We start from the raw sequence: 12,326 nt of genomic DNA, 5'->3' as shown, positions 1-12,326 counted from the left end.
TAGCTCATCGGCAGGAAGAGCTAGGGGTGGCCTCCTAATTTGGGTACAGTTGAGTTTAGATGGAGTCTGGACAGATTTGAAATGGAACTCTGACTGCATGATGGCGATACATTTTAAGAGTAAGGACCTCAGTGTAACACTGGTCAATTTTTATAATGCGGGAGGATGTAAAGCAGGGGAGCTGGAGGAAAGACTCGGGTCACAAAGAGTGGCGAATAAGGGCGTAACGGCCCCAGTGTATTTAATAGCAGGGGATTTTAACTGCCACTTATGTCCAAAACTGTTACCGCTGACAGTGGAATGGACATCATGCAACCTTGAAGAAGGGGCACACTTTGAACATACCCCGGAAGGTAGGGACCTAAGCAGGGTGATGAAGGGCCACAGCATAGAACACTCAATGGATTTGTTATCTATTAAACAAAATGAGCAGGTTAATCCAACATTCAAAAGAAGAGGATGTAGCTCTTATATTGATTTCATACTCATATCAGACCTGTTAAAACAAAGAATAGTAAATTTTGCAATTGAATGTGGTAGTTTCAGTGATCACAACCCTCTAATAATGTCATTGGCTGTCTCAAAGGATAGAAAGGCTAAAAGGAGGGGGGCTGAGGATGTTAGGGAGACAGTTATAGCCCAAGGACGGCGCCTCAAATGGGCCAAATTAAATGGCAAGAGCTTCTAAAAATCTCTATTGGAAAAGGGGAAACATCATATAGAGATGTGCCTATATCTATCGGTAACTGGCCCTCCATTGGCCTTTGAAGAGGTAGGAAGACAAGTAGATGCTCTAATGCGCCACACAGGAAAGGGTAAGACATATACAGACCCTAAATGGTTTGACAGAGAGCGCTCCCTAGCCCAAAAAAACCTAAGAACTGCCCTCAAACAGAAGCCACAAGACAGCCAAAATGTTATGTACTGAAGACTAACCTATAAGCAGGCATTAAAGCGAAGAAAGAATGCGATCCAGACCAAGATGTGGGAAGATCTTAGGGGAGCGGCTGAAAAGAGAGATCTTTCAGCTTTTTGGAAGATAGTCAATAGTCCCTGTTTTCAGGATGGTAATAGCCCACAGATAGCGTCTAATGTCCCCCGGAGCAGTGGGTGGTACACTTTAGAGGTCTGTACAACAGAGGGACCACCGCTGCCCAGGAGTACATGGCAAATGGGGGGGGGCGAGAGAGGGGCCCTAGTATTCACACTAAAAGAGATTGTGGGGGGTATTAAGGGTCTGACTCATAATAAGGCGCCAGGACCGGATGGGATTCCACCGGATCTCTTCTTAAGCGAGGTAGACCTGTGGGGCCCTATCCTAACCAGAGTATTAAATGAGGCCATAGTCACATGGTTACCACGCTAACTATAGTTAGCTCAGGTAACTATAACTGCTGAATTTCACTGGTTGTGTATGAGTGAAATCTGAGTCTAACTATACCGTCCCTGTAATCTTTGGTTTTTTTCAGCAAATTTCTAGGTTAAGTAAGATGCATCTCACAATGGAGGGTGGAGGGTTAGAAGCAGGGCCTGGCATTGTGCTGCCCCCACCCAAGCTTGCTGCTCCTGCCTTCCCTCCTCCTAGCCATCCATTGTCCAAGTCCATGTTCCTGCTCCTTTATTACAGCCCTGTGTGGCCGTTGTTCTGCCACTGGCCTTCCCGTTTCTCTGAACAGTTAGCTTGCTGCCCCAACCACCTCCTCCTTATCCCCTGTTTCCTTCCCCCTGCCCTCCGATGTCTGTGCGCATGCCCTTGCTCCATCCTTTTTGCCCACCATGTTCCATGGACCTCCCACTCCTATCTACTCTGTGTGTTCTGCTGAGCTGCCACTCCACTCCCACCTGCCTAGCATTGTCAGATGTCTATAACCTGTCCCTGCCACCTCCACCCTGCCTGTCCTCATTCCATGCCCCTATACCCTACCTCCTGTCCTCCATGGTCCATTTTACTGCCACACCCTTCTACCCTCCCTGGTCTGTTGTGCTACAACTGCTCCTCCTGCCTTCCCCACGTAGTCTGTTGGGAGGCCCCTTCCCATGAACTCTCTTGTCTGTGCCCAGGTCCTGAACCTCCCTTCTATCCTCCATGGTCCTTTGTGCATGCCCCTGTACCTTCCTTCTTGGCCATCATAGCCATTGTGCTGCCACTAACCCTCCTGCTTGCCATGCATGTTCTTCTGTGCTGCCTCGGCCCCTCCCACCTTCCCTGTGTGGTCAGCTAGCTGCCCCTGACCCCCTGTGAAAAGCATTTTTTTGACTTGAGCCGTGCTGTGGGGACTGAGAATTTAAGGCTCAAAATAAAGGTGTGTTTTTTTGTTTTTTTTAATTTTTTTTATATAACTGTTTATTGACAGAAAGGCATAGTATACAGTCATTATGGCACTAATAAGTAGGCATACGTATCTTCATATAACACATTTTCGAGCTCAGAATTCGTAGGCAGCATTCTGCATTTCAATTTCGTTCGCCCTCACGAGTCCTAATGCATTTATCTTCGTACATCCGTATACATGTAGCTAGTATAGAACAATCCCTTGTAAAAAGGTCAGGCTACCAACCAGAATAAAAGATCCTTAAGTATTGCCCGGCGGTGTCGCCTCTTAAACCCACAAGATATTAACCAATGAAGAGGCAGGCGCTGGAGACTGGAAGGCAGGAAACAAAGGTTTATTCTCTCCGGAGGAGAACACATCAGTTCGGACAGCAAGTATCGTCACGAGGTGCTCTAACCGCATCTCTGAGGCTTGGCCTCTTATACACAGTTTATGAATTTTATTGCAGGTAACACATTCTTGTAATGCTTTGAAGTATGAAAGGACATCCTCGGAATCTCCCCTTCAGGCCCGTTCCCACACGCATTTACAGTTGAAGTCCCCACCCCGGTCACAATAGGTGATGATTATCGCGCAGCTGGACATTCCGCCGATTCACGGAATGTGTGGGGTTGATCGGATATCATAGGGTGGAGGCTTTGATCAATTCGAGGGTCCTTTAATTGGGGGAAGCTTCCTACTGTACGGGGGGGGGCAATAAACAGTATCCGCAGAGCTAGGTGGCGGCCTGGGAACGAGGAAGACAAACGGGCACACAGGAAAGGGGTTTGTATCAAAGGGCCTGGGACCAGGAAAGGAATGAAGGGAGGTGTCGCGCTGGGAACAGGATGGGGTTCTGAGGCAGAGCTGCGCTGAAGAGGGGTTTATGACCCAAGGCATGCGAGAGCAGGGGGGGGGGGTTTGTGAGGGCGAAGGGCTGTGCTGGGGGGCCAGCGGCGTGCAGAGGGTGGTTCTGATCGAGGCACCTAAAATGGCGGGTGCGCACGACAAAAAGTGTGGCATCGGGGGAAAAGGCAAGATGGCGCAGATAATGTTTACCGAACCGTACTAATTTTCCACAGTCCTCCCTTTAACATATCTAGCCAACTTGCCTACTCAATGTCAATCTTCATCAAATTCCTAACCTCGACATCATATAATGCTCCCATGCGTTCGTTTCCAAAGTCCACAGTCTTAGGGCAAATACAGTTTGCACATAATGAACACAGGGGTGGCAGACATTGAATTCCTAAGCATAGACCGCATATTACAACTACAGGAATCAGGATAATGGTGAACAGTCTCCAGCCCCAGTTCTTAACAGTGTTCCAGAACCAACCACCAAGCGACCATTCTTCCTGATCCTGGTGGACTTCTGAAGAGAGTCTGTGAAGATGTTCGATGGCTTTGTACACTGAGGGTGAGTTGTCCGGTATGTATGTACAGCAGCTGGACCCAATAATGCGGCATGCTCCACCACGGTCTGCAAGAACCACATCTAGGACAAGGCGGTTCTGGAGGGCCACCAAGCGGACCGCTTGAAGTTCGGCGGTGTTGTTAGCAAAGATACCAGCTGTGATGTTCATTGTTGTCTCAACTGCCTGAGTCAGATGTCGGATGGCACGGCTGTTTGCCATCGGGCCCCAGAGAGGAACAAGTCCCTTCATAGCATCGAGGAACTGCGCTCCTGTTGAGTCGGCTTGCTCAATGTCCTTGGCTCGTTTTTGTCTATGATGATTCGCTGGGGCCACATAAGTCGGAGGAAGGATGAAGGAGATGAAACAAGTGCCCCCCCAGCCTTTGGGGAGCCAGGTGTAGGCCTTTGTGCCGCAGACGAAATACATGTTTGGGGACGACACAAAGGAAGGTGGATCCGTGGAGTCCAAAGTTCTGGTAAAACGGCAAGCACTGCGGCCTACCAGCTGTGTCCCATGTCCTTCTATGCACATGTGGCCTGTGACGTAGATGACTGACAGGGCCACAGTCAGAGTGGCAGCCGTTCGTTTCCGCAGGTAGGAGAAGGTGGGTCTGGTTGGATTGTTGAACACCTGCATTTCAATTCGTTCTTTAGCAGGGATGTCCATGTGGATCGAGTCGTTGGAGGTCTGCGGGCAGAAGTGTGCCTTTGTTTTGTTTCGCCAGACCCCGTGGAAGAAATGCGTTACGGTTTTGCTGGAGGTGGCATTGTCCTTATAGCTTTCTTGCAGGAGGATCAGCCAAGCAAGGCAGGAGCCATGAACTGAGAAGGGTGAAGGGATGAATGGTATCGAGTGTCCAGTGGCGTGGGGCAGCAACCCACAGATCCAACAGTTGGTGGCATTGGTGGCGAGATTGTGCTGGTGAAGGAGCTGTACGAAAGAGTTATTCCAAAACTCCTTCCGCCTCTCTCTGAGTTGAGGAGAGAGCGAAATCAGATAATGTTCCTTCATGGTGGTAGGCTGGGCAGTGGTCAGGAATGTTTCGTGAGCAGGTGCATTTTCTTCCACAATCCAGAGTGTGGTCATGAGGAGAAAGCAGAAAAGGATTGCGATGAAGAGTGCAATTGTCTTTGAGCTGTGGAGTCTGTCTGTTCTTGGGTTTCTGTAGTGGGTATTTCCTGTTGCCTCCATCATCTTCTTATTTGGCGCTTCCATCATCTTCTTATCTGGCGCTTCCATCATCTTCATCTTCAAGGTGCTCGGTAGTGGGCAGAACCACAGACTTAGTTTAGCTTCTCTCCAGGTAACCCTTGGTTGCTTTGGGTCACCGTTCTGAGATTTAACTTAGTTCGTGGTCTACTTAGCCGAAGCTCCCTCCTTTCGACGCAGGAAATACCCTTCTCTGGATGGCACAGTGGGATCAGAGAATTTTGAAAGTTCAAGTGCTCCGGTATCAGGATAGCAGGTTAGCGACGGTCGGTCTTTGTTCAAGAGCTCTTCTTGGTTGTCGATGTTTTCCGTCGTGGCCAGGGTCGAGGAGACCTTCTTACAGTGGTGTGCGTGCAGCCAGTGCCGTTTCCCCTCCACACGAAGAGCCGTCCGGGTGGTGATCAACACTTGCCAGGGGCCCGTCCACCGGGGTTCCAAACTCTTCGACCGCTGAAAGTTCCGGATCAGCACGAAATCTCCAGGTTGGATGGCGTGACCCGGACCCCTGGAAGCATCGGGGATGGCCTGCTGCACCTGCTGATGAATGACAGACAGAGTTTCAGTCAATTTATACAGATAATCAGACATTAGGACGTCCGGGACGTCATGAATGGAAGTTGGTTTCGGTGCAGACCAGACACTCATGGGTCGACCGAAAACAACTTCATAAGGTGTTAAGTGATGTCTGGTGGGGGTGGAACGCATCGATAGCAATGCCAGTGGGAGGGCGTCGGGCCATTTCAGACCCGTGGTAGCCACTATCTTGGCCAGTTTAAGCTTTAGTGTGGCATTGTGTCGCTCAACAAGTCCAGCAGACTGGGGGTGGAAGACTGCGTGAAATTTCTGCTTGATGCCCAACCCCTTTAAGATGAACTGAACGACTTCGGCTATGAAGTGGGGGCCATTATCGCTCCATAAAATACGACAAAGGCCGTAACAGGGGAAAAACTCCTTTAACAGTACTTTTGCAGTGGCCATAGCAGTGTTGTCACAGGTTGGGTATGCTTCCACCCATTTGCTAAAAGCGCACACCACGACAAGTACATATTTCAGGCCTTGGCACCTGTCTAGCTGGATGTAGTCCATCTGCAGGACTTCAAATGGGTGATTTGGGACCCCAAATCCCCCCCGGGGTACTACAGTTCCTTTCCCGGGGTTGTGTTGCAGGCATATCAAGCATTGTTGGACCAGACGTTTGGCGGAATCTGTGATTTTATCATTGTGCCAAACTCTGGAGACAAGTTCAATCATGGGGGCTGATCCTATGTGGGCAGGGGAGTGTGCCATAGCCAGTATGGGAATCAGGTACGAGTCAGGCAGCAACCATTTGTTTGTGTCTCTTGTCCGCCAGCAGCCTTCGTCATCTTTTAATCCCACCCGTGTCCATTCAGTCAGCTCGTGTTGTGTGCTAGCCGTTTGAATGTCTCTAATAGTGTCCCTAGCGTCAGTCCATTTTTCTGCTTGTGACCTGGTCACGTACATATGGGTTGTCGTCCTATTTTCAGCTGTCGTTCGAGCCGTGATCTCGGCTAGCGCATTTCCCTGCCCAATGATGTCTGTCACCTTTTTGTGTGCCTGGCATTTGACGACTGCAAGCTTTTTGGGGAGAAGGACAGCTTCGATCAAGGCGGAGACTAGATCCCCGTGCAAAATGGGGGTGCCGTGTGAGGTCAAGAATCCCCTTTCCCTCCAAAGGAGCCCAAAATGGTGGACCACCCCGAAGGCATACTGGCTGTCGGTGTAAATGTTCGCTGTGGTTCCTGCTGCCAGAATGCAGGCTCGTGTCAGGGCAATCAGTTCTGCTGCCTTGTGCAGATCGTTGCGTGATGCGGGCTGTCTCGACTACAGTTCGAGCCGTGGTGACTGCATAGGCAGCGGAAGTGGTGCCATCGGGGAGTTTGATGCAAGAACCGTCCACCCACAGCTCCCCGTCAGGGTCAGGGAAAGCCGTGTCTCTGAGGTCAACCCTGCTTCTAGTCTGTTCGTCCGTAAGAGTCACGCAGTCATGGACAGGGTGCACATTGGGATCGTTCTGTGGCAGGGGTAACAGAGTTGCCGGGTTCAGTGTGGTGCATCTTTTCAGGGCAATATGGGGTGCAAGCAAAGTCAGTTCGTATCCAGTCAGTCGTGCACTCGTCAGGTGTTGCGTCTTGGTTTGGTTCAGGAGGGTGTCAACTGCATGGGGTACCAGTACCGTGAGGGAATTAGAGAGTACGATCCCCTCACTCTGTCGGATAGAGATTGCAGCAGCAGCTACGGCTCGAAGGCAGGCAGGCAAGGCTCTGGCTACAGGGTCAAGAGTGGCAGAGAAGTAAGCGCACGGTCGTTGCTTTGGGCCAATGGCCTGGGTCAGGACAGATAAAGCGCACCCCTCCCTTTCGTGAGTGTAAAGGGAGAAGGGCTTTGTGTAATCAGGGGTACCTAGGACAGGGGCCGAACAAAGGGCATCTCGTAGTTCCGTGAAGGAGGTTTGACACTCAGGGGTCCAAGGGAGTGGGAAGGGGACGTCTTTACCTAACAGAGAAAGCAGCGGTTTCACAACGAGGCTAAAGTTTGGTAACCACTGTCGGCAGAAGGAGGTGAGGCCTAGTAGGGAGCGAACCTGTTTCTGGGTCTTAGGGACAGGAGTTTCGAGAATGGTTTGGATTCGATCAGGAGTGAGTTTCCTTCCTTCTTTGGACAAAAGGTGGCCTAGGTAAGTGACCTGGGGTTGGCAGAATTGCAACTTCTTCTTGGAGACCTTGTGGCCATTTTCCGCAAGGAAGTGCAGGAGTTGAATGGTGGCTGTAACTGCTAATGGAGTGGTGTCGGCTGCCAAAAGGATGTCATCGACATATTGCACTAACACCACTCCATCGGGTAACTGGACTTGATCCAGTTGTCTCTTGAGGGCCTGGCTGTAGATGCTAGGGCTTTCGGTGTAGCCCTGGGGTGCTCGGCAGAACCTATATGAACGGGCCTTTAGGGTGAAGCCGAACAGATATCGGCTGTCTGGGTGGATGGGGATGGAAAAGAATGCGTTTTTGAGGTCAATGACAGTGAAGGTGGTGGCAGTAGAAGGAATCAACGTCAGGATGGTGGTGATGTCTGAGACCACAGGGTACTGGGGTACCACCACTTTGTTGATCTCTCGAAGGTCAATGATAAAACGGTATGCTTTCTCATCTCCCTCTCCCTGTTTCTTGATGATGGGCAAGATAGGGCTGTTGCAAACGTTGCTAACCACTTCCTCTACCACTCCTGCGTCTATCAGTGACTGAATAATCTTTACCAATGCCTTCTCGCCCTCGGGCGATATCCGATATTGTGGAAGTTTTGGGAGTGTTGCGTCTGGTCGGACAGTAATGTGCACTGGGTCAATCAACATGCGCCCTACGTCCGAATCCGCCTTGGCCCATAGATACGGAGGCAGAGTGTCAAGCAGGGATGTGTCAGCGTCGGAGATGGAAAACATGCGTCGGGGAGGGCAATGTCTAAGCAGAACGGGGTTGTCGTAAAGGAAAACTCGAACTCCGTCTTGGGAACACCTGATCGTCGCTCGGAAGTGTTTCAATAAGTCAAGTCCCATAATGGCGTCAGGGCTATTGGAGGAAAGCAAAAAAGTGGTGTCAGTGGTGTTGTTTTCTACGTCAAAGAGGATCGGGCGGACAAAGGGTTAGTGGAGGGCGTTCCATCGAAACCTGTCGATGTTATAAGTGAGCCAGACAAGGGTGCCCCCGGAATCAGTCGTTTAGATAACGCACTACGTGTTGCGCCAGTGTCTACCAGAAATGGAGACTTGGTACCCAGGACCTTAGCAGTGACGTAAGGGCCTTGCTGGTCAACATAGAGCTCGACTGGATCCCTCCCTTGCCCTTGGCAGTCCTATGCAAAGTTGTGGGCGTCATCGTAGTCAGATTGCTGGTATTGGTTCTGTCTGGGTCGATCAAATGTATTTGGTCTGCCTGATCTATCGTTAGTCGTGTCATTAGGGGGCCCTCGCTGTTGTCCCTTATTTCTCGGTCCACTTGCTATGTCCTTGGGGTCTTTGTTTCTGATTATTTCCAGAAGAACTGGGCACTGGGATTTCCAATGGCCAGTTCCTTTGCAGAAAGCGCACTGGTCCTCTCTAAGGTCTGTACGTCCACTGTGGGGAGTCAAAGTGCGGTCCTGGGGAAATGCAGCCTTAGGGGCGTTCGTCTGATAGTTTCCCCGGTATTGGTCTCGTCCTATAGTCACCCCTTGCAGTTGGGCCATCATCACCCTCTCTTTCAAGTCCTTCTTCTTTTTCTCTGTCGCCCTATCGTTTTCATTTTTCTGATGTTCATAATATTGGGCCATCTGGAGGATAGCCGTAGGTTTGGAGGCTGCCCAACTACTCTCGCTAGCCTGCAGTTTCTGGGAGACCTCTGATGACAGACCCTTAACATAATTCTGGACAAACAGATGGTGTCCGGTTGCAGTGGTCATGTCCTGGCCGCTGTAATCGGAGAACACCGTTTCAAACCGGGAGAAGTATTCCGATACATCCTCCTGGGGTTTCTGGCGACAGGCCGTTACTATCGACCAGTCCACTTTCTTTTCTGGAATCAGGGTTTTAATTTCTGTACGATTTTATCTGGAAGGTCTAGAATGGATTTCAAAGGCTTTTGTCCAGGTCCTCGTTGTTTGTCAATGTTATCGAGTTGTGACCAGGTATGTCCGAACAGCTCAAGGTGGTCGACTTTCCGGATTTGCTTCCACACATCAGCTGGTAGACATAACCCGAAAAACAAGTCGATGTCAGCCAGGGTCATAATCGTTGAACCTAGGGCTGTACCCAATTCAGTATAGAAGGCAGTGGGGTTTTTACGTAGGTCAGGCAGAGATTTCCGGAATGTCAGAATCTCTTGTCGGTCCCATGGCTGGTAGACCCAGTTGTACACTACCCTTCCTTTTGCATCTTGGTGGTTTGCATCATCGTTAGTCCCTGCACCTCGTGGAGGAACCCAGTAAGGGGCAGCCTCTCGTATTGGCATCATGGTGTTAGATTGCTCAGTTTGTGGTTCGGTCGCTACGGATGTCGTGGGTTTAGTTCTTGATTCTCGTTCAGTGAGGTGGCGGAAAACCTCAAGCGTACGCGTAAGGAGGTCCGTCACATCACACTCGCCCTCATCCCCGATATCGACCTTCCGGTACAGAGTCGTTAGGCTCTCGGGACCTTTGTCTCGATATCGGTCCTCGTATGCGTTCAAGACATGGTAACACAGTCGTACGGTGAAATGTCGTCTGTGACTCCCTTTATACGAGTTAAACATATCCGTGATGTACCCTTCATCTTCCTTCCTTTCTACCAGTGTCCTTGCTATCTTGTCGATCCCTGTTCGCTCATCTTTGCTTAGTCTGTTTGTTCTTGCAGAATCAGCCCTTCGAGTCTCGGGGTCGCCTAACGTTGTCGTTTGCGTAGTATTTAATACAAGGGGTTCGGCCGGCCCAGAGGCCATGGGGGCCGAAGCTGTGGCGCTACCCTCGTTTGTACCTGGGGGTGGGGAGTGCTGTGCTAAGGGTTGGGAAGGGGCATATGGAGGGGGCATGTAGATGGTCGGAGGACCTAACAGCAGATCATCGTTGGCTCGTTGTCTCGAGGGCAAGTCAGGGTAGAGCATGGAGGACGTTCTAACCGGACACTGGCTTGATGTTTCCATTTCTAGTTTCTGTTTGGCTTTCTCTCTTTCCTTTATCTCTCCTTCTAGTTTCTGAGCAGCTAGGTGGGCTGCTTTTCGCAGCTCTTTTCCCAACCTACTCTCAGTTTTCTTTTTACGTTGTTCAGTTTCTTTGCGCCACATGCCGAAACTATCAAGCATAGTGGGCGTTGTCTTGTTTTTACCAAGGGCTGTTTCTAGCGCATTTATTTTGTCATCATCGAAGGATCCTATCAGTGGCCACTGACTTTCTCGATCCTTTTTCGTATATTTATGCCACAGCTTGTTATAGGCTGTAGCGGTCAATCCATGCTTCATGAACATGTCCTTATTAGGGGTGCCTTCCAGTGGAGCCGGATGGTTCATCTCTAATAAGCGGTCCGGGCTAAACAGGCTACCAATCAGTGGGGAGAAGACAGACATGACGGAGCACAACGGGGACAAAAGTCAGCACTGCCTATCTTATCACTGCGTGCAAAGACTAGACAGAATATTCCTATTCTACGTTGTTTGCAGGCAGTGAATACCTCATGAACCAATATCAAATAGTCAACGTTCGGTCAAAACAATTCAGTGGGGAGAATAAGTAGGCCCGCAAAGGTCTGCGTTACCTACCCTTTCACTATCTGTAAAAAGGGGGGGGGAGCTCTTTCCTGTTTGCAGACAGAGAATCTCCAGAAAACAGTCTGCGAACAATAGTTCAGTTTCAAGTAATTAATCAGTGGGGGAGAAAGATAGGCGCAACGGTTGCATTACCTATCCTCCACTGCTTGCAAAGGGAGAGCCTGTTGTTTCTCCGTTTGCAGACAGTGGATCTCCAAATAAATTAACAAAGAGTAATACTAGTATTTTCTAAACAATTCAAATAATCATTTCGCAATTCGTCGTGTTTACACGACCTTACCCGGACCGCATGGACAGTTTCTTGTCTTCCGAATCCAGCGCCCGATCGTCCTCTTTTCTTCGTAATCCTCGCGGCACTCCTGATGGTTCCCAGTCAGGACCGTAGATCACTCGAGAGAGGTCTGTTCGGAACCAGTGAAGTTCGGATGATCGGCTGTCAGACGAGGGTCTATCGGACAGGTGCACTCCCGATCGTTGCAGTCATTCACTCCGTCGTCAGGACCTCTCCCACTGGATCCACGAGTCACTGATGGGCCCCACGTTTGGGACGCCAATTGTAAAAAGGTCAGGCTACCAACCAGAATAAAAGATCCTTAAGTATTGCCCGGCGGTGTCGCCTCTTAAACCCACAAGATATTAACCAATGAAGAGGCAGGCGCTGGAGACTGGAAGGCAGGAAACAAAGGTTTATTCTCTCCGGAGGAGAACACATCAGTTCGGACAGCAAGTATCGTCACGAGGTGCTCTAACCGCATCTCTGAGGCTTGGCCTCTTATACACAGTTTATGAATTTTATTGCAGGTAACACATTCTTGTAATGCTTTGAAGTATGAAAGGACATCCTCGGAATCTCCCCTTCAGGCCCGTTCCCACACGCATTTACAGTTGAAGTCCCCACCCCGGTCACAATAGGTGATGATTATCGCGCAGCTGGACATTCCGCCGATTCACGGAATGTGTGGGGTTGATCGGATATCATAGGGTGGGGGCTTTGATCAATTCGAGGGTCCTTTAATTGGGGGAAGCTTCCTACTGTACGGGGGGGGGCAATAAACAGTATCCGCAGAGCTAGGTGGCGGCCTGGGAACGAGGAAGACAAACGG

The sequence above is a fragment of the Lissotriton helveticus genome, chromosome 2_2 (assembly GCF_964261635.1).
Source record: "Lissotriton helveticus chromosome 2_2, aLisHel1.1, whole genome shotgun sequence".
Taxonomy (NCBI): domain Eukaryota; kingdom Metazoa; phylum Chordata; class Amphibia; order Caudata; family Salamandridae; genus Lissotriton; species Lissotriton helveticus.
Note: the sequence above shows the minus strand (reverse complement) of the source record.